Consider the following 21022-nt stretch of genomic DNA (forward strand, 5'->3'; position numbering starts at 1 on the left):
CACTCTGGCCATCTCAGATTCCAAGGAAGCCACCGCTTCTCTATAGATCTTTCTCTTATAAGTAGCCTTATTTGTTATAAGGCCCCTTAAGAAGGGCTTAAATGCATCACAAACACAACCCGGGGAAGCTGTCCCAATATTGCTATCCATAAAATGCTGGGCCTCCAATTTAAGAGCGTTGATAACCTCTGATGAAGAAAGCAATGAACAATCAAATGCCCAACTTCTCAAAGGGCTTTTAGGAAACCCCTCCAGTTCTAGATAGATGGATGCATGGTCTGATAGGTGAAATGGGAAGTGGAAGATAATTTGCACCAAATTGACTACGTTTTGGCTAATCAGGATGTAGTCGATTCTAGACTGATGGTGGTATCTATAATTGTGAAATGAGACACCTCGTTGTTGCCCAGATTTTACTCTCCAGATATCCACGTAACCTAGCTGTTTCATATTGTCGAGTAGAAAGGACCTGGTTTTAGACAAGGTTGTAGGCCTATTGGTAGGAGACTTATCCAGAAGTGGATCCAAGACAATATTAAAGTCTCCAGCCAAAATCACCGGCTCTGGAAACGAGAGAAAATGGGAAAAGAGGGTTTTCAGAACTGAAGGGTCATCGTGGTTTGGACCATAATATCCTACTATAGTAACGGGAGACCCCGCTATAATCACTGATACAATTGCCCATCTACCATCAGGATCTACCAATTTAGACACTAATCTCGCCTTTATAGATTTTTAAAAAATTATTGCCACTCCTCTAATGTTTGCCGGCTGTGATGTCGATACACATAGGTCCATCCACCTATTCTTTTTTGCCACAGAGAGCATCTCGCCTTCAGCCAGGTGGGTCTCCTGGAGTACAATAACCTGCGCATCCGAATCACGAAGATATTGCATTATCTTATTCTTTCTAGGACTGGTGCGCAGGCCATTGATATTCCAGGAGAGAATCCCTAACTTACTCATTGGATAAAAATCCTCCCACCACAACCCTCACCATCAGCCCAGTAGCACAGATAGCCCAAAAAAAATAAAACAAACCCAACAGCATTCTTGCAGCAAAGAATAGAAAGTAACCACATGTCCCTCCAACAACAACGACAACAAACAGAACGAAAACGAAAATGAGGATTTTTTTATTTTTTGCCCCTTGCAACCCCTCCCTGTGCCCTGCTCTACCCCTCCACCCCCCATGGGAAACCCTTGCTCTATCTATCTGGAAGAGTCCAGAAGATAGCGCCCCTTTCTGGGTACCCGTCCTACCTGTAGCCGGAAAAACTACACAGAAATCTACAATCACCAATGTGCTAAGATACTCAAATATAGTAGTCTATACATATGTAACACTACAGTATTCATATCTAATATAGGAAGATCCCCTCTTCTTTTTTTGTATTATCTGTTTTAAATTTCCCTTCAAATTATACTTTCATTGTTTTCCATTATTTCCAACATTTTCCATTATTCTCAAGATCCCTACTACATTGGCCCTACCTACCCTGATGCCTCCTTATCTTTCCCCATAGCCAGCAGTAGCTCGTCTGCTGCTTGCACCGATCTAATGTTGTGCATACTGTTTTTATACATGATTTTCAGAGCGGCGGGAAAGATTAATTGAGCTACCGCACCGTAGCTTCTAAAAGCATCAAGCCTCCTCCCAAACTCCCACTGCTTATCAAGAGTGGCCCTGGACAAATCTGATCGGATCTGGAAATTAAAACCCCTTCCCACTCACAGATTTCTGCTTAAGGGCCAGATTAAGAATAGCTTCCTTAAGAGAATATGTATGGAAGTTCACCAAAATGTTTCTTGGCTTAGTTCTTTGGGGGGTTTTCCTGAAAGGATCTCTATGAATACGCTGGATATCTAAGGCTAACTCTTCCACTGATTGATCTAATCATAGTGATTCTTTCAACAGCAAGATGATGTATTGCTTAATATCAGAGCCTTCACTATCCTCCGGGATGTTCAAGATGCGGAGATTATTTAGTCGGGCATTATTCTCTAGCGTCTCCATCCTCTCAACCAGCATCAGATCTTCTTTTCTGAGCTTAGTAATGTCCGCTTTTGCTTCATCAAGATAAAGGGACAGGCCTGTTACAGTATCTTCTAATGTTTCTGTTCTTGAGTTAAGACCACTGATTTTGTTGTCAAGAGACTCACAAAAGCTCCTAATTTCGGACTGGTTTGCTGCTGATGTTTCAAATCCTTTTTTTATATCTGCGGACAGAGATGTAAACATAGCCTGTAGGGAGGCGACCAATGTTGTATTATCACAGCTCTCAGCCAGTGTACTGGAAAAAGCAGACGCACAGTCTTGTGCAATAACCCCTTGTAGTATACCCCCGCCAAGGGACCCTAGTAGAGGGACAGGTGGAGTCAATAGAAGTGGCGGAGCTGAAGCTAAAGCAAGAGGCGGAGGGAGACGAAAACACTCCGAAACTACAGACACAGAAACTGGAATCTCACTTGTTTTCAAGGGAGCATCTGCCATTTCATCCACCCTTACAATCATTTTGTTTATTTCAGTCGTTGCAACTGCTCCCTCACCCGTGTCAATCTCCACAGTAACTACACTGGTTTCCAAGACCGTATCCAAAACCAGTGTTCTGCCCGCTGCCGTACTGCTCGGTGTAACCCCAGCGGTCACCACCTCCTCAGGGCCCACTATCCCAGTGGAAGACAACATTTTATCAGGGGAATCCTTAGGGGAAAGCTGCTCTGAAAGGAGTAGTACCTGAGGGACTACTTTAAAATAGGACCGGAGTGATGGAGTTATCTTTGACCCGGTGTTATTAGTAGGCTTAGAACCTTTAGAGGCCCTAGCTGCTTTACACGTGTATGCTCGTTTGGCCTTAACCTGCCCATTCAAAAAAGAAGAAACTTTCTTTTTTGCAGGTAAACTAGTCAAATCTGGAACCGGAAAAGCTTGCTCTACCGACTGCTCTACCATTATATTTAGGTCGGGGTCCGGGTTGGATTTATTAACTATATTGGTTTCCATGTTGTTACTTTTTTTTTTACCCTTTGCGATTAAACCCGCACTTACCCTTCCTTGGTTGCGCTGGGCCCCCCGACTCAGACTCCAGTGTCCCCGTCCCCGCCGGTACAAGGCAAACCTCACCTTCGTTGGAGGGCCCCCCAGGGTTTCTTACTAGCGTTTTGCCCGTATCGCCTTTAATTCCGCTGTTCCCGCTGGTTCCGTTGTGGCTGCAGCTGTTCACCCTCGTCGCACCCTCCTTCACCGATGTGTTCAAGACGCTGACGCTGGGGCTCGCGGCTGCTCCGCAAAGACCTGGGAGAAGGCTACGGGTCTCACACCCCCGCCGAAGCTTCAGGGCGGCAAGACTCCAGAGCTGCAAGCTTAGCGCAGCCTGCAGCGCACCGTAGGACTCGGACTTGGACTCGGGCTCAGGCTCGGGAGAGAAAACACAGAGTCTGCTGCTTCTGGTAAGGAACGATACGTCCCATCCACACACATGGGACGCGGCGAGGTTCGAGGCAGTATGAAAAAAAAGGCTAAAAAAAGCTCCAAAATATCGGGAAAACGAATCCAATCACTTCAGGGACTACACGACCTTAAGGTGACATCATTTTCAGCTCCGGCATCGTCGGAAAAGTCTACTCAGCCGCACATAGACGGGAGCCCAGGTTCAGAGCACCGCGACAGCTCAACTCGCTGCATGCCATGTTTCCCCCCGATTTGTCTATCATTGTTTAGGTTGTCATACTACAGGAATGGTTTCTCATTCCATGTAATTTTTAAGTGTTCAGGTATTTTAATATCTTGGAAATATTTAGGTACAGGAGGAGTATAGCTGATGGCTCTTTTAGTGCATACAATGAAATGCTTTAAAGTGGGTTTAGGTGGCCTGTAAAGTACTGTAGAGAGTATACCATTTAGGTTTTTGGTTTTGGTTGTGGGCTCTTGGGAGTTAGTGTTTGCCTCTCAGTTTTACTGCAGTACCTCCTTTACTTTTAGTTCTGTATATTAATATTTAGATTGTTTTGTGAATTTCTTGGCTTTTATTGTAATGTATTTAGTTATATTTTTATTGGGGTGGATTATAATTATTTTGGTGATGCAATATATTTTTTTTTACTCAAAAATGTGTATTTTTTATGTTTATTGCAGTTATTTGTTTAATATAAAAAGTATTTTTTTTTTATTTTTTTTTTTATTTGTAAGACCTGTATTACACATTATACACATACACAGCGGTGTGCCTACAACCCACTGTCAGGGCCGGCCGCAATCAGTGTACCAGCCAAGGAGGTTGAACTCAGAGATAGTCATTATTAGCGGAATTACACAGCAAGGATAGACATAGCTCAAGATGACGCATCAAGACATCCACTTGCAATGTTCAATAAACACCATAAGTCCGTGGCCGTATCGCCCTTATGGTATCTCGGTCTCATTTTACAGTTTTTTCTTTTGAACCAAATTCAAACAACATCAATCCCCAACTCCCACCCATACAATCCCGGTCCTGGTCCTGGTGAGCATTCCAAATCGTGTAGGTATAAGAGTTTCACAACCCCCACGTTGCAAGGAGGTTAATAAACAGGGTATGTAGATATTGATAACTACTCTCATCTTGGTACATAAGGTAGCGGGTAAACAAATGGCTTCCGGACCTCACCCATCTCCCATGGTCCCTGTGAACCCCGTATATAGGGCCGAGGTCTCCTCATGGTAAGCACGACCTACAACATTCTTTTTCACAGGTAGCACTCATGCAGGTTCACCTCCTCCGTCCGATAATCCGGCATTCACGCTACTGTCGCTGTCAGTGTAACCCAAGGAAAGCATATATTGCGAGTATGGAGCCCAGATATCCTGCGGTCTTGCAGTCGCTGGTAGCCCCTCATAGTAACAATTCAGCTGATCTCTGCAATAAGCCATGTCAGTCAGCCACAAATGCACATCTGGCGCTCTCCTCCCCCCCCACCCCAAAGCCACTCTTCGCTTAGCTAATTGGAGTGCCAGTACAATAAAACGTCTCGACTTAGCTGGTACACCGGAGGCTATTCCCAGGAGGCACAGGCGCACATCCAACGCAACATCGGTCGATGTCATGACAGTGAGTGCCTTCGTCACCGCCCTCCAGAAGTCATACACACGCGGACATCCCCAGGCCAGGTGCACAAAATCAGCGTCATCCCCACCACATCTTACACATTGAGCAGTTGTTCGAAGGCCATACCGCACCAACTGTACCGGTGTATAGTACCACTGATGCACATACTTATAATGAAGAAGGCAAAAATTGCCGTTAACCACGTATCCCCCAGTCATAGTACAACATTCAGTCCATTCATCATCACTCAGTGGTTCTGGAAGGCTCCTGTCCCATCGAGCCCTGGCTAGTACCGCGCCACCCCCCTCATCTTCCTGCGCCGCCCGATACAGTTTAGAAAGCAACTTAGCCATGTCCGTAGTGGTGTAAAGCAATTGTAAGGCCCCGAGCGTCAATGGTTCCTCCGGGTATGTAGGATATAGAGCATAAACAGCAGCCCAAAGCCTAATGTATGTGAAGGTAGACATAGCCACGTTAGAAGAGCGGGCTGTCATAGCCTGTAACAAGAGAAACGTGACCCCAGGAAAGAGGTCTCCCATATTTTGTAGCCCACCTTCCCGCAGAACCTGCAACCCTCCAATCTCGCCCGACACCGAAATTTCTGAGTGATAGAGAAGCGGCATAGCAGGCGCATATAACGGCAACCTGGCTGCCCGTCTGCCCAGTTCCCTCCAGGCGGTCGCCGTGGATTTCACCGTGTCAATCTCTCCCTTATCAAACACCGAATGGTCATTAACTATCATGGCCCTCAGGGGACGCGGCTGAACAGCGCTGGCCTCGAGCGCCACATGCGGAGTATATGGAGGGGCACACATCCAGTATGTCGCGAAATGTGCCTGTGCACATAGATAATATAGCTTCATGTCCGGTACAGCGAAGCCCCCCAGCTCGTATGGCTTGGTTAATACCTCCCACGTTACACGCGGCTTCTTACCAGCCCAGGTGAGCGTAATTAGTAGGGAGCGCAGCCTTGCAAAGAAGTGCGATTTCAGTGGGACAGGTATGTTGACAAATAGATAGAGGAACTTCGGTAGGACCACCATTTTAATCAAAGATATCCGATCTGCTAGAGTCAGAGGAAGACGAATCCATCGCGTCACCTGATCCTCCAGCTTAGAGATGGCTACTCCATAATTAGCCCTTACAATTTCTTGGCAGTCCCTGAGCACCCAGACGCCCAGATATCTAACCGACTCCGTCGCCCATTCCAACGGGAATTCCAAGGGTATCTGATGGGTGGCATTCGTGAGGGGCAGTACAAGAGATTTATCCCAGTTGATGGTCAGACCGGAGTGACGACCAAACCTGATGAACTCTCTCAATATGTTTTCTAGGTGCACTGCCGGTTCTCGCATATATAGGACCATGTCATCAGCATACATGGATACTGCTAAAGAACGAAGAGGGAACTTCAACGCCGCCTCCGCATACCTCTGCCGTAAGATACAGGCCAGCGGTTCCATCACAATAGCAAAAAGCAAGGGCGAGAGAGGGCAGCCCTGCCTTGTTCCTCTCTGAATTGGAAATGGGGAAGAGACACGACCACCGACCCTCACCCTCGCTATGGGTTCTGTATATAGGAGAGTCACTAGCGACGTAAAAAAAAGGGGCACCCCCATTCGGTGAAGGACGGTTATCATATATTTCCATGCCACTGAATCGAAGGCCTTGGCAGCGTCCAGCATGACCGCCACCGCAGCCAGTTCCGGTTTAAGCAGGTGTAACACAGCAAATAGTGCCCTCAAATTGTGAGTAGTGGACCGAAGAGGAACAAATCCCGACTGATCCGGCAGTACCATGACCGGGAGGAGTAAACGCAATCTTGTGGCTAATATCTTGGCTATTATTTTCACATCAGTATTCATGAGGGAGAGAGGGCGATACGAATCGCATTTATTCAGTGGCTTTCCTGGTTTTGGCAACGCTACTAGGAGTGCCTCTCTCATTGTCGTTGGCAGCCGGCCGCAGTCAAGTGCCTCCTCTAGAACCATTGCCAAGTGCGGTATCAACAAATCTGCATATTCTTTATAGAATTCAGAGGGCAGCTCGTCCGTGCCAGCCGCTTTGCCATTCGGGAGAGCAGCTATTGCCTCTCTGAACTCCTCCTCAGTGACATGATGCATAAGAAATTCCTGCTGTCCCCTGGACAACCACACCAAAGCGATGTCCTCAAAATACCTATTTATGTCCTCCTCATCTGCCGTGTCCCTGTGCTTATATAGTTGTGAGTAGTGTTTCGTGAAGCAGGCTAGAATACCATCCGTGCTAGTCACTACCTCCCCACCATCTTCAATCACCTGCACAGTGCAGTGGCGCGCCCAAGGTTCCCTCACCCGGTCCGCTAGCCCCTTTCCCGGCCTACCCCCTTCGCCATAATATCTAGCTGTAGTATGTTTAGATAGAAATTTCACCTCCTGCTCCGCCAGCTCGTTATATTCAGTGACTTTCGATCTAATGTCAGCCAATAATGTTTCCTCCGAATATTCCTCCAGCCGGCGTTCCAGGACAAGCAATTCGTTTTCCAGTCTGGACATGGAACCCCTAATTGACGTTAGCACCCCTGATCTGAGACCAATGCACGCTCCTCTCACAGTCACCTTGAAGGCCTCCCATACTGTGCCGATGGTATCAACCGACCCCACATTCTTCGCGAAAAATTCCTCAATGATCTCACGCAGTCATTCACGCAGTACCTGATCAGACAATACACCAGGGGAGAGACGCCAAGTAAAAGGGGCTGGCGCATGCGTCGGCAACTGCAGCACCAGTCGAACAGGCGCATGGTCTGAGATAGTGCGAGGCAGATGTTCCACACTCAACACCCATCCACTCACATCACGTGTTGCCAGCCAATAATCCAATCTCGACCACGTATCATGCGCCGACGTGTAACACGTTTCCTCTCGTCTGCCCGGATGCCTCAATCGCCAGATATCCAGCAACTTCAGCCCGTGCATACCCTCACACACCGCATCCGCAGCCTTTTTCCTCACGCAGGGCCTATCCTGCTTTTTGTCCAATTCAACATCCAACGTGACATTCAAATCTCCTCCGCAGAGGACAGCCGACGGGGGAAGCATATACATTTTGTTCCACAGAGCAGCATAGAATTCAGGGTCATCGACATTCGGTCCGTACACATTAAGAAGGGTGACAAGTGTACCGCACAATTTACCCTGCACAATGATATACCTACCATCCTGGTCAATCTCCTCATGGAGTATTTCAAATGGCACATTTTTTTTAATCAAGATCATCACCCCACGTGCATAAGAGGAATAGGCCGTAGCTAGTCGAACTCCCGCCCACTGCTTACCCACAGTTTCAGCTGCCCTACCCCGAAGAAAGACTACTTGAGCACCATGCCTATTCAGGAACGCAAGCATCTGTCTAGTCTTTTGCGGCCGATTAAGTCCCCTCACATTCCAAGTAACACATGTAAGTTTACCCCCCTCTCCATACTGCCAAACCTTCAAGCAACCCAGCAGCCAGTAGTCATCACCCCGCCCCCGCTCGACATCCCAGCAACCATTACCCCGCAACCCAGAAAGTACATGAGTATCTTCACAAGTAAATCCGTACCAAGACCAATAATACTCCACCCATCTTGCAGTCATCTCAAATCCCCAACCATTGACCAGGAAATACAGCAACCTCACGTCGAACTCCAAGAACCCCCCCTCCATCCCACCACCCACTTCAGCATTCCCAACCTGCCAAAGCCATCCCTTTACCCCCCCCCTTACAACCCCCAACAATGCAAACAACAGTATGTGGGGATCTCCCATATCCGGGGGCGCAGCGGCACACAACTCCCGTCAGAGATCTAACGAGAGTGCAGACCATTCTCCATAACCAACAACCCCGACCCCAGCACCCCTTCTGCATGATTACAGTGAAGACAAATATCAGCCAAATATCAATACAATGCCACAGGGCTTCTATGAATGCACACATGGTACAATAGAGGCGCCAACTTATATGGCCAGTGTCTCAAGCAGATAGCACAGTGCGTGTGTACGACCCATTCCGACCGCAGCCATCAAGCCAGGCCCCGACATTTTCCAAAGGACGCATATTCTTTACATTGAGAAAAAGTTGATAGCACGGGCCAGTGTGCATGTCCCATGTCAGCATGTACGGGGATGGCATTTTGCCAGAACAGATAACACGGCCCTTCTGGAACGGGCAGTGTCTACAGACAGAATAGCAGATAAAGAGTGCTAGTGCAGTTCTACATGGTTGGGCCCCTCCCACGGTGGATGGTATGTAAGAAGTTAGGCAACCTCGTCCTGCCGACCCTCCTCTCCGTCCAGAAGTCCATTCGGCTCTCTGTTACGTTTTTTCTGTTTTTTGGCGTAGTCCATGGCCGCCTTAGGGGAGGAAAAAATCTTATTGTCGGACGGAGGCCCTATCCGAAGGCGAGCAGGATATAACATGGCGTACTGGATGTCTTCAGCGCGCAATAGCTGTTTCACTGTGGCAAATTCTTTACGTGCCGTTTGTACCGCCATAGTAAAGTCAGGATAAAACTCAAGTTTGTTACCTTGATACTCAATGGATCCCTTCTCCTTTGCAAGGCGTAGAATAGTATCCCTATCTCTATAGTTCAAGATCCGGACCACAATGGGACGCGGTTGTGCCCCCGGCGCTGGTCGTTTTGCCAGGGAGCGATGGGCGCGCTCCACTATGAAGACTCGAGACAACTGATCCGCTCCAAAAATGTCTATCAGCATACGTTCCATGTAATCCTCCATCCGGCCAACATTTGTGGATTCAGCCAGGCCCGTGACGCGGATATTGTTCCTTCTGGACCTCCCTTCTAACTCCTCATTCTTCGCCTGTATAACAGCCAAGACCCTCTCCATATTGAAAACCTTAGTCGATACCGTGGCGAGGCCGTCCTCCGTGGCAGATACTCTCTGCTCCACCTCTCCCATCCGTTCGTTTTGGCGGTCAAATTGTGTTGCCATGTGGTCAAGGCGGTGATTTACAGATTCCATGGTGCCTTCGATGGACTGTAGGGTCTTTTGCATAGCCACCAATGTCGCCTCTAAAGTCGGAGTGCACCCAGCTGCCCCCCCTCGTTCAGTATCAGGCGGTTCCTGAGCAGACATGAGCACCGTCTTCTTGGCCTCAAACGTGATCTTCGGCTGGTTTCTTTCCGTCCTGCCCATGGTGGCGACCAGTGCAGCGCCCTAGCCGAGGGTCTGAAATCACAGAGGCGATATAGCAGGGAAGGCGACCCAGGAAGCCTTTAATTACACACCAGGCGCCCCAAGCCAGGGAATATGTTCGTGATTCTGCAGCAGTCCCCAGCCCGGGTCAGTTATTGCAATGGCGCCTGGTGACAAGAAAAGCGCGCCAAACAGTCCATACCCAGCCGTCAATCTTATGCGGAGAAGAGCAAACTTTCGGCCCCCCCGCTAAACCAGGGATCTCTGCTCCGCCACCCCGTCGCTGTGGAGGCCTCCGCCCCCGCCGGCCACAGCTCGCGCGGCGCGGCCCAGTGCGGCCCTGCGCCGCCTCCGCAGCCCCGGGCTCGCGTAGCACCTCGCCCCACTCACTACAACCAGCAGGGCCGGGTCGATCGGCCGAGTTCCAGGCGCCTCCCGGCGGTGTCCACACCAGCGTCGCTATCACCAGCGCCGGATGCCTCTCTCTCCAGACACTCCCCGTAGGCGGCAGAGGAGTTCCCCAGTCCGGCTCTCAGCAGGGCAGTCACAGAGCGAGGGCCGATGTTTCTCTGGCGCGATCCCCGTGCAGGGCGGTCCGGCCCCGGGGAAGGTCCCAGCAGCTGTCGGCCAGGCTAAAAAGCACCTCAGTGGACCCCCAGAGTCAGAGGGCGGTGCACAGCACGTTTATGGGGTGCAGCATTCGGGTTGTGGAGGATAAATGGACGAATATTAGATGGTCTCGGCGGAGCCTCACTTAAGTGCGGCCATCTCGCTCGGCGCCCTCTAGCGCCCCCGTAGTTTTTTTTATTTATGAAAATTCAATTACTTTGTCAACATTTCAGTAGTTGATATTGTGTGAGGAGGTATTTTTAGCATATCATTTGTTTAGGGAAGTGTAACAATATTTTTGTTTTTGATATTTGTGTTTTCAATATAAGTTAAATTCAATATTTTTAACATTGATATTTGTGTTCTCAATATTTCTGTGTTATTAGTTTAGTATAGGAAGGTGATATTTTTAACACTGTTTATTTTCTGATATTTATGTATTTCAATATTGCGTTTTTACTGATATTATGTTGGTGATCCGCTCTTTTCTGTCTCTCACTAACCACGCCAGTGACCACATGCACAGGGATATGAGGCCAGTGATAGAAGTGGAGATAGGGCAATGAGAGACTCTGCCACTCTGACTTTTCACATCTGTCGGTCAAGGGGGTCTGCAGGATGTATTCGTTTTCTACAAGGCAAAGAGATATGTAAAGTAATGGGCCATTAAGTATGATAAGCAAAACTGTAACTGTGAATAGATATACCTTAGAAATACCATTGAAATACCTCTGTGTAGCCAAGTCTGTTCTTTAATATGAAACAAGTATTTCCTTAACAATTAACATTTGTACAAATGTCATCTTAAATTTACATGTGCACCAGATTTTTCCCTTTGTTTGAATAACTATCTCAAACTTCACCCAATATGCACTACACTGGCATAACAAAACTTGAGGGGCCCCCCTGCAAGGTACGTGGAGGGGGCCTCCCCCCCCTCGAATCAATCCGGAGCTGTCCGAGCAGAGTATTGTACTGAAGGGGCCTGCTGGAGCATGCCTCCCCCCCCCCCGCACCGCTGGGCTTCAGGGGTCTTGTGCTACGCCACTGATGCACTCTCATTGACTGTGAGTGATTTCTACTTGATTTCTGTAGAACTCCAAAATAACCAATAACGTTACTATTCTGTTGTTCCCTACGGTTAGCAATTGTATGTGCATAATAGAACTTCAATACCTTGTAAAGTACATTCATATATACGTATGCAAAATAGTCCTCTCTAGGAAACGTACCTGTTTCTTCTTGCCAGGTACTCGGGGCAGTATTTTGTAAAGGTCACATGGCGATGCCTCTGCCGCTGGCACCACGACACGAAGGGGAGTATGGGGGGACAGCGCCCTAGTCCCACACATCTGGCGAGCGCAGCCGGCAGCGTGCCCCCCTGTGCCGCCCCCCCCCCGGCCAACAGCCAATCGGGAGGGCTCTTTAGGGACGGGGGAGGGCGCGTCTAAAGGTATATAACCTGGCCAGCAGCTTGTCTCGGCCTTTCTTTCCCGCGCCGTGGCTGCTCTGCGCTGTAATCGTAGGATTTGAGATTACACTTGGAACACGTCGCGAGGAATAGCAGCCAACTAGGAGGAGGGCGTAGATCTACAGATTGTGCTCGGGAAGGCATCAAGGATTGGCAGTGGCTAGGATTGAAAGTAGAACAGGAACCCGGAAGGGTAGAAGCCTTCACGATGAGCACCCGTGGCGCCGCTTTGCCACAGGATGGGCTGTGGGCCAAATTCCTAGCGGTCGCGCAGTCTAAAGGGCCAGCATGGGCACAAGGTTTCATTGAAGCGCGTAGGATTGAGGAAGCTGGCCGACCTGGGGCCCACGGGGAGGCACCGGGCACCTCAGGAGAGGGAACACGTCGGTCCAATCGCAAGCGGAAGGGCACCCAGAAGGAATTTCCGGCCGTACCCGCACGGAACAGTCAGCCTGCTTTACCACCACCCCCCGCTGCTGTAGCAGCACGTAACAGTCGGCCGGCTTTACCACCACCCCCCGCTGAGGATTTGCCAGTGGAGATGCCCGTGGTACCCGCCGTGGTACACGAGACAGCGGCAGAATTTACGAGCTTGGCCCAAATGGGTAAGACAGTGGATGATATGTTGGGTTTAATGACTATGTTTCAAAGACGTCTAGACGCCATGGCAGCAGCACAAGGGTTGGCCCCACCTCCGGTACTGACAGTGGCGGATCCAGTGAGTCAAGGATGGGCTCAGTCTTTGCCAGCAGGGCTGCCGCTGCTAGCAGGGCCACCATTGCTGGCCGGTTCACCAGTGCTGCCGCCTACAAACCCGGTCGTCAGCAGCTTTAACACTCTGAGTGTCTTGCCCGTCACCCAGCAGAGTGGAAGCACCATTGTTCCTCAAAGTATCGCCCGATTAACACGTCGAGTGTGCCAGCAGTATCCCAACAGATTGCCACTCCCATTGTTCCCCTAAGTGTCTCCAGCATCGTCCCTCAAAGTGCTACCCCCACCATAAATGAAGGTGCCACCCCGGCCATGCCGCCGGCAGCGGGTCAAGTGCCGGCCAGAGAGGGGGCAGCACCTAGCACGACGAAGGTTACGAGTGGGGGGGCGGGGTCAGGGGGGTCGGCTCAACCAACATCGGGAGGGGCATCCTCAGCTGCACCTGCGGGCATGGGGAAACCTGGCTCGAAGTTAAAAGGCGGTGGTTCCCTGGCCAGACAGGTACCACAGGCTGCTAAAGAAGGTATATGGAGGAGGGAATATATCGACAGATTGACCTTGTTAATGCATGACAATGCGGGTGCAGACACCAGGAGGATGGGTAAGAAAGAGGAGGATAAGGTTAGATTTCAGCGCTGGCCGGAAAAAACTATTGAAAATTGGACCGAGGCGTTCAACATATTGGCAGCTATCATTGTACAGAAGGACCCAGCTCAGAGCGAGGCCCTGATGGAATATGCAAACTCCATTCAGCAAGGGGCAAGGGAGTCCGGAGGGATGGGGTGGTTTTCTTACGATCAGGAATTCAGGAAGTCAATGGCAAGTTGCTCGGATATAGGGTGGGACCACACTGATATCCATCTCTGGTTTAAGCATATGTGCAGGACTGGGAATAGCAAAAGGGAGACATTGCATAAAGCGCAAAGCGAAGGCGAGAATAAAAAGTGGGAGCAGGAGCAAAAGTGGTAGCAGTATCCAAGGAGGTCCTTCCAGCAGCCCTTTCGGGGGGGGGGGGCGGGGGAGGGGACACGGAGCTGAACCAAGACGTTTTAACTCGGGGACCTGCAGAATGTTCAATAATGGAGTATGTACCTGGGGTAGGGCTTGTAAGTTTGCCCACGAATGCAGCAAATGCGGTGCACAACATGCAGCAATGGCCTGCACCAGCAGACATAACACCCCCCCGCTACGTCCCAAGGAGCGGACAGCGCGAGACAATAGGTTACCCGAACAGCACAAAGGACAGACTGAGCATAACAACGAGATAGGCTTCAATTTCCCTTCACAGCATAGAGAACGGTCAGATCACGTTAAAGGCCCACTTTTCACAGGACAGACTGATCATACCAACGAAATAGGCCCCAATTTTCCCGCTAAAGGCCCCCTTTTCAGAGAGTTACGAGAAAGAGGACGAGCTGAAGTCAGCAAGGTGTCTGGCAATGACGTATTTTCTAGGCCAGGGAGGGGGGCAGAGCATACTAAAGGTCCTTCCCCCATTGTGTTGCAGAACATCTTACCACTGCTAAGAGTGTATCCGCTAGTGAAAGAGCGAATGCTTTGGTCGATGGGTTCGTTGACGGCTTTAAAATTCCGTATAAAGGCCCTCGGGGACCCAGGGACGCCTTGAATTTGAAATCGGCCAGGGACTTACCACAGGTGGTCAGTGACAAGATCAGGAAGGAGGTTGACATGGGGAGGGTGGCAGGTCCATTCCCTTCACCCCCAATAAACAATTTCTTAGTTTCACCACTAGGTGTGGTTCCAAAGAAGCAGCAAGGGGCATACAGGTTGATCCACCACCTATCTTACCCGGAGGGCAATTCAGTCAATCATTGGTTGGAGGAAGGGTCATGTTCGGTCTCCTATTGCTCGCTGGATATGGCCATTGATTTGATCAGAAGAACAGGCAAGGGAGCGTGGTTAGCCAAGGCAGACATCGAGTCAGCGTTCCGCCTCTTACCAGTTCACCCAGACAGTCAGCACTTGCTGGGTTTCAAGTGTGAGGGGGCATTCTTTTTCGATCGTTGCATGCCCATGGGTTGCGCGGTCTCATGCGCCTACTTTGAGGCATTCAGTTCTTTTCTCCAATGGGCCCTCACGGCCAGGCATGGTATTCACCAAGTCACCCACTATCTAGACGACTTCCTCTTTTTTGGCAGGGAGGGTTCCCAGGAATGCGCAGAGGCTCTACAGGCCTTCGAAGTCATGGTGGAACATTTAGGTGTTCCATTAGCACCTGGAAAAACTGAAGGGCCTGCTCAGATATTGACATTCCTGGGCATAGAACTTGACACAATGAAAGGAGAATCCAGACTCCCAGCGGAGAAAGTAGATGACCTGAGGCAGGACATTAGTGCAATGATTGGCAAGGGTAGGACAACGCTCAAGGAGGTTCAAAGGCTGTTGGGCAAATTGAACTTCGCAGCGAGGGTCATACCCGCTGGGAAGGTATTTTCCCGCAGGTTGGCAAAGGCGACGGCCAGCGTGAGAAAGAGGCATCATTTTGTAAGACTGGGGCCGGGGTTGCAAGCAGATCTACGAATGTGGGACGAGTTCCTGAAGAATTTCAATGGCACAGTGATATGGAGGGCCCCTGGGAAAGTAGCCAGGGCTTATGTCTATTTTCAGACGCATCCGGGCGAGTAGGATTTGGGGTGATTTTTGAAGAAAAATGGTGTGACATGAAGTGGCCTGATGCGTGGCGCAAGAAGGGAGTAACTGCAAATATAACGGTCCTGGAACTATTCCCCATTGTGGTGGCACTGCATTTATGGCCAGGTGAATTGGCCAACAAAAAGGTAGTGTTCTGGTCTGATAACTTAGCGGTGGTCCAAGCCATCAATGGCCTGAGTGCCAACTGCCCGTTAGTCTTAAGTCTGCTGAGGGAGTTAGTGAGGGCAGGGTTGGGAAGTAACATTGAGTTCAGGGCTCGGCATGTTGAAGGTGTCAAGAATGTGGCAGCTGATGCTCTCTCTCGCTTTCAGCTGTCACGATTCCGGGAAGCCTGGCCCCAGGCGGGGGAGGAGATGACACCATTCCCGCCTACCCTTTGGCGGCTCCTTCAGTGGGGGAACGGTTGAAGAGGATGGGGCAACGTTCCCTGGCCCTTACGACCAGGAGAAGATATGCTGCCCAACAGACAACTTTCAGCGATGTGATCCGGTCCCTGGGAGCATCAGCATTGAGTACAGCGGAACAAGTCGAGACTTTTGTAGTATGGGCAAGGGAGGCTGGCAAGTCACACTCCTGGGTGTGCGGCCACTTGGCAGCACTGAAACACGAGACTCAATTAAATGGGGAACAGGATCCAACATGCTCATTCCAGATTAGGGCAGCACTGAAAGGGTGGGCCAGGGACGAAGTGAGGATTCCCGACAAAAGGGCTGGAATCGAATTCCCAGCTCTCCAGCGCATGTTGGACACAGTACCATCTGTCACGAATACGGCGTTCGAGGCTCAGCTCTTCTCGACAGCCTTTTGCTTAGCATTCTTTGGGGCCTTTAGGGCCAGCGAACTAGTGGCCAAATCCAAATCTGACAGATCAGGGAGGGCTTTAGCCATGATGGACGTCTGCGCCAGGGATCCATTGGTACTGTGGCTACGAAAATCCAAAACTGATCAAGCGGGGAAGGGCGTGTCCATCACCTTACATGCATTTGAGGATCCCAGGTATTGCCCGGTCACTTTGGCTAGGGAATATCTGAAAATGAGGCCTCTGTTAGCAGGCACCTTTTTAATTCATGCAGACGACACACCATTGACCAAATTCCAGTTAGAGCGAGTGATGGCCTCAGTGATGGCCAGAGCAGGGTTGTCAGCCACCAACACAGGGCAAAAATTTTCAAGCCATTCTTTTAGGATAGGGGCGGCCACTGCTGCTTACAGGGCGGGGCTGGGTGAGGAAGGTGTCAAGAGGGTGGGCAGGTGGTCATCCTCTTGCTATCAGCGCTATGTCCGCCTCTGAGTCCGGTGGCCGCAGAAGGCCGTGCCTTTCCACGTGGGTAAGGAAGAGGAGCTTTAGGGAAGCAGGCATGTCTTCATAAAAAACGTCGGAAGTACAGAAATTGGAGTGTGTCAGTAATTTCCAATAACGATTTTGTTTGCAGTGCAGCAATTAATTTGTAGATGTGAGAAAAAAGTAAAAATTTGTTTGGAGTGCAGTGTCAAACTATAAATAAAACAGTAATGCCAATGGTGTCTTTTCTTGCAGCTGATTGTCGCGTGTGGGTGATGGGCCATTCTTACGTTACCAGGTTGGAGCAGTGGGCGAGGCGCAAGACATGGGATCTGACCTTAGCGAGGACTCGAATTCTATGGCTGGGTTTCCCGGGAATGAGATGGGGTCAGCTAAAGTGCAGACTGCAGCAATGTCTAGCAGAACGGGGCGGTCCTCCCAGCATCCTGATTATCCATCTAGGGGGGAATGACCTGGTCAAGGTGGGGAGGAGAGCCGTAATGGAGGCCATGCAGAAGGATGTGACAGCTATAACTAACCAATTGGGAGCCACGGAGGTAATATGGTCTGAGATTGTGCCCCGCAAAGCCTGGAGGGGAGCAAGGTCGGTAGTTGCAATAGAGTAAGGCCGGAAGAGGGTCAACAGGTCCATGCAGAAATTCATGGAAAGGAGGGGCCTGGGGTTCATTAGGCATGCGCTGATACAGGAAAGGACTGAAGGATATTATGAAAGCGACGGAGTCCATTTGTCTGGGCTGGGAATGGATATCTTTCTCCTAGACTTACATGAAGCCCTGTCAGCGGCAGGGCGCCGGTAACTGGGTAGGTGGGGGGGCTCTGTCATCGACGGGGGCCTCCTCCAGAGCTATGGCGGAGTACAGGGCGATCTGGAAGCAGATGGACAGTAGGGGTACCTCTGCGGCAGAAGGATACAGTCTAAATACCTCTGCCTGGCACAGTAGGGTGCCCGAGCCAAGAACCTGGAGCCGAGGGGGTTCCAGGAAACAGCGTCGGCGCCCCGTTAGTCCTTTGGGCGGTCGGGGGGCCTGAACCGACCGGGGGTGTGCCTCATCTCCCGCCCTGACAGGGGGGGCGGGAGTCTAACAAAATAAAGTGATAATGTACTGCACCGTCTGAGCATCGACTCGCCGTGCAAGATGGCTCCTTGGGCATGCGGGTCAGCGAGAGGCTGCCGCTTTGGATCGCCTGTAAGATGACCCACCTACCAGTACCTGTGTTGTACGTAATAAACCTGCACCACTGCTTTCCCACAAATATGTCTCATGGTTTCCTTGGTATGTAAGTGATGTGCGCAGGGCGGAGTAAGCACTGATGGTGTGGGCACTATGCCGCTGGCACCACGACACGAAGGGGAGTATGGGGGGACAGCGCCCTAGTTCCACACATCTGGCGAGCGCAGCCGGCAGCGCGCCCCCCTGTGCCGCCCCCCCCCCGGCCAACAGCCAATGGGGAGGGCTCTTTAGGGACGGGGGAGGGCGCGTCTAAAGGTATATGACCTGGCCAGCAGCTTGTCTCGGCCTTTCTTTCCCGCGCCGTGGCTGCTCTGCGCTGTAACCCACCCTGAACCCTGACCCAGCTGCAGAGCGGCTGGCACTGTTTTTGAATGCCTTAATGATCATGTCTTATGTTGCAGGCGGAGTCACAGGGCGATCTGGAAGCAGATGGACAGTAGGGGTACCTCTGCGGCAGAAGGATACAGTCTAAATACCTCTGCCTGGCACATTAGGGTGCCCGAGCCAAGAACCTGGAGCCGAGGGGGTTCCAGGAAACAGCGTCGGTGCCCCGTTAGTCCTTCGGGCGGTCGGGGGCCTGAACCGACCGGGGGTGTGCCTCATCTCCCGCCCTGACAGGGGGGCGGGAGTCTAACAAAATAAAGTGATAATGTACTGCACCGTCTGAGCATCGACTCGCCGTGCAAGATGGCTCCTTGGGCATGCGGGTCAGCGAGAGGCTGCCGCTTTGGATCGCCTGTAAGATGACCCACCTACCAGTACCTGTGTTGTACGTAATAAACCTGCACCACTGCTTTCCCACAAATATGTCTCATGGTTTCCTTGGTATGTAAGTGATGTGCGCAGGGCGGAGTAAGCACAGATGGTGTGGGCACTATGGTGTGTGGATACCGGCATTTGAATCTTCAGCTGTAGTCATATAAATTCATTCCTGCAACCTTCATCAATGTGTATTGCATTTGGGATGAGAAAGTTGATGTGTCCAATTCCTGCCACTTTACCCTGTTCTGATTTACAGTTGAAATGTTTTTTTAGTAATTCATTAAGATACCCAATATGCTTTACCGCATAAAAATAAAACTTTACCTGGGACCAGTTGTCTGCAGGCAGTTTGTGTTGGTCTCTGAAGGGGTCGCAGTCCCAGATAATGCATGGTCAAACATAAGTTGAAACTATGTTTATTCAATGCAGATTTTTTGCTGAACATAAAAACGGTTGCCACGTATAAGGATTTCTCATTGCCTGAATAGTATTAAGACCCATTAAAATAAACTAAAAGAAAAGATTTTTTTAAAGTCCATTCGTTTCTGCTGGTCTTCTTCGAGGCTGAACATGCGGCATCTGCTGTAGGTGTTGGTTTAGTCTGCCTGCAGACGTCGCTGACACGTCCATAGTACAGACAGGGCATAGAGCTTTACGTTGTTCTATCAAGAGCTGACATATTGTCCACAATTCTAAATCTACACTTTGTCATTTGCAGAATTTATCTTAAATACACTCCAGTGTACATGTTTCTGGAGGTAAAAATAAACAGGTCATGGGTTGTATTATAAGAGTTGCGCTGTTTAGTGCAGAGGTGAGCGTTTGTTTTTGTGTTTAAATAAATCTACGGCTAGTGCTGTTTCCAGTTCATGCATTAACTGGGAGAAATGCCAAATGATATGTATGCACTTTAGGCAGTGCCAGCACAAAAAAAGCAGGTGTTCAGCTCTGCCCTGAGCCTGCTTTAATTGTAATCTTGCTGTCGTTTGAGAGAAAAACTTTCAAGGCTTCATTTAACTCAAATACCTTCTGCCTTGGCAGGCTCGGAATTAAATAATAAATATTATAAGGTCATATACGTTTTTAGACATTCGCAGTTCTGTAATGTAAGCAGTGGGAAATGCACATACCGGTTTTAATAATTTTGCAAGATGTCACCTATGGGAATTTGTAATGACATCCGGCGACTCACACAACAAATAAAACTAAACATTATAACACGCATGCAGCCGCATATATACACGAAACCAGAGTATTACTCTCAGCCACACTACTGATGTTCCAACTCAAAGAAGGAGAAAGCAGACACCTAGCTGTGATCCATACTGTAGACCAGAGCATCAAGGAACCCAAAAAGCACTGCGAAGCCATACCAATGAAAATGCAGTGCTATACAAACCTTTGTAACATTACCGAATAAGGGGGCATATTATCAAGGGGGGCGATAGGCACTTTTCAGCGGTTTAGCGGGCGTTTTCGGCCGCTAAGCGGTGAAAATTCTATCGCCCTATCATCAAACTGTCGCTAACAGCAGTTAGTGACAGCTTGAAGGCGATAGCGAGCGGTTTGGGGCCTGCTTTGCATGTCAGCGATATTTATCGCTAATGACATGCAAAGTGGGCGTACCCAACCCGTTAGCGACTGAAAGCAGTCGATAACATCGCTATCGCCTATTCACAAGGCTGGCGTAGCGATGGAAATATTCCCGCTATCGCCAAAAACTGACGCCTGCTCTGACCAGTTCTTAGCCATGTTATCCAATGGGAGGTGGATAACATGGCTAAGAGCATTTCGTCGCTAATGCGAGAATATCGCTATATTCTCAGCGATATTCTCGCATTATGCCGCTATCGCTGGATATTTTAGCACTATGGAGAAAAACGTTGCTAAATAGCATGTTTTCTCTGCTAAAATATCCAGCGATAGGCAGCGATAAAAAAATGTCGCTAAGCGCATTTAGCGATAAATATCACTAGTTGTTGGTAATATGCCCCAAGGTG

Source organism: Lissotriton helveticus, chromosome 1_1 (genome assembly GCF_964261635.1).
Source record: "Lissotriton helveticus chromosome 1_1, aLisHel1.1, whole genome shotgun sequence".
Lineage (NCBI taxonomy): Eukaryota > Metazoa > Chordata > Amphibia > Caudata > Salamandridae > Lissotriton > Lissotriton helveticus.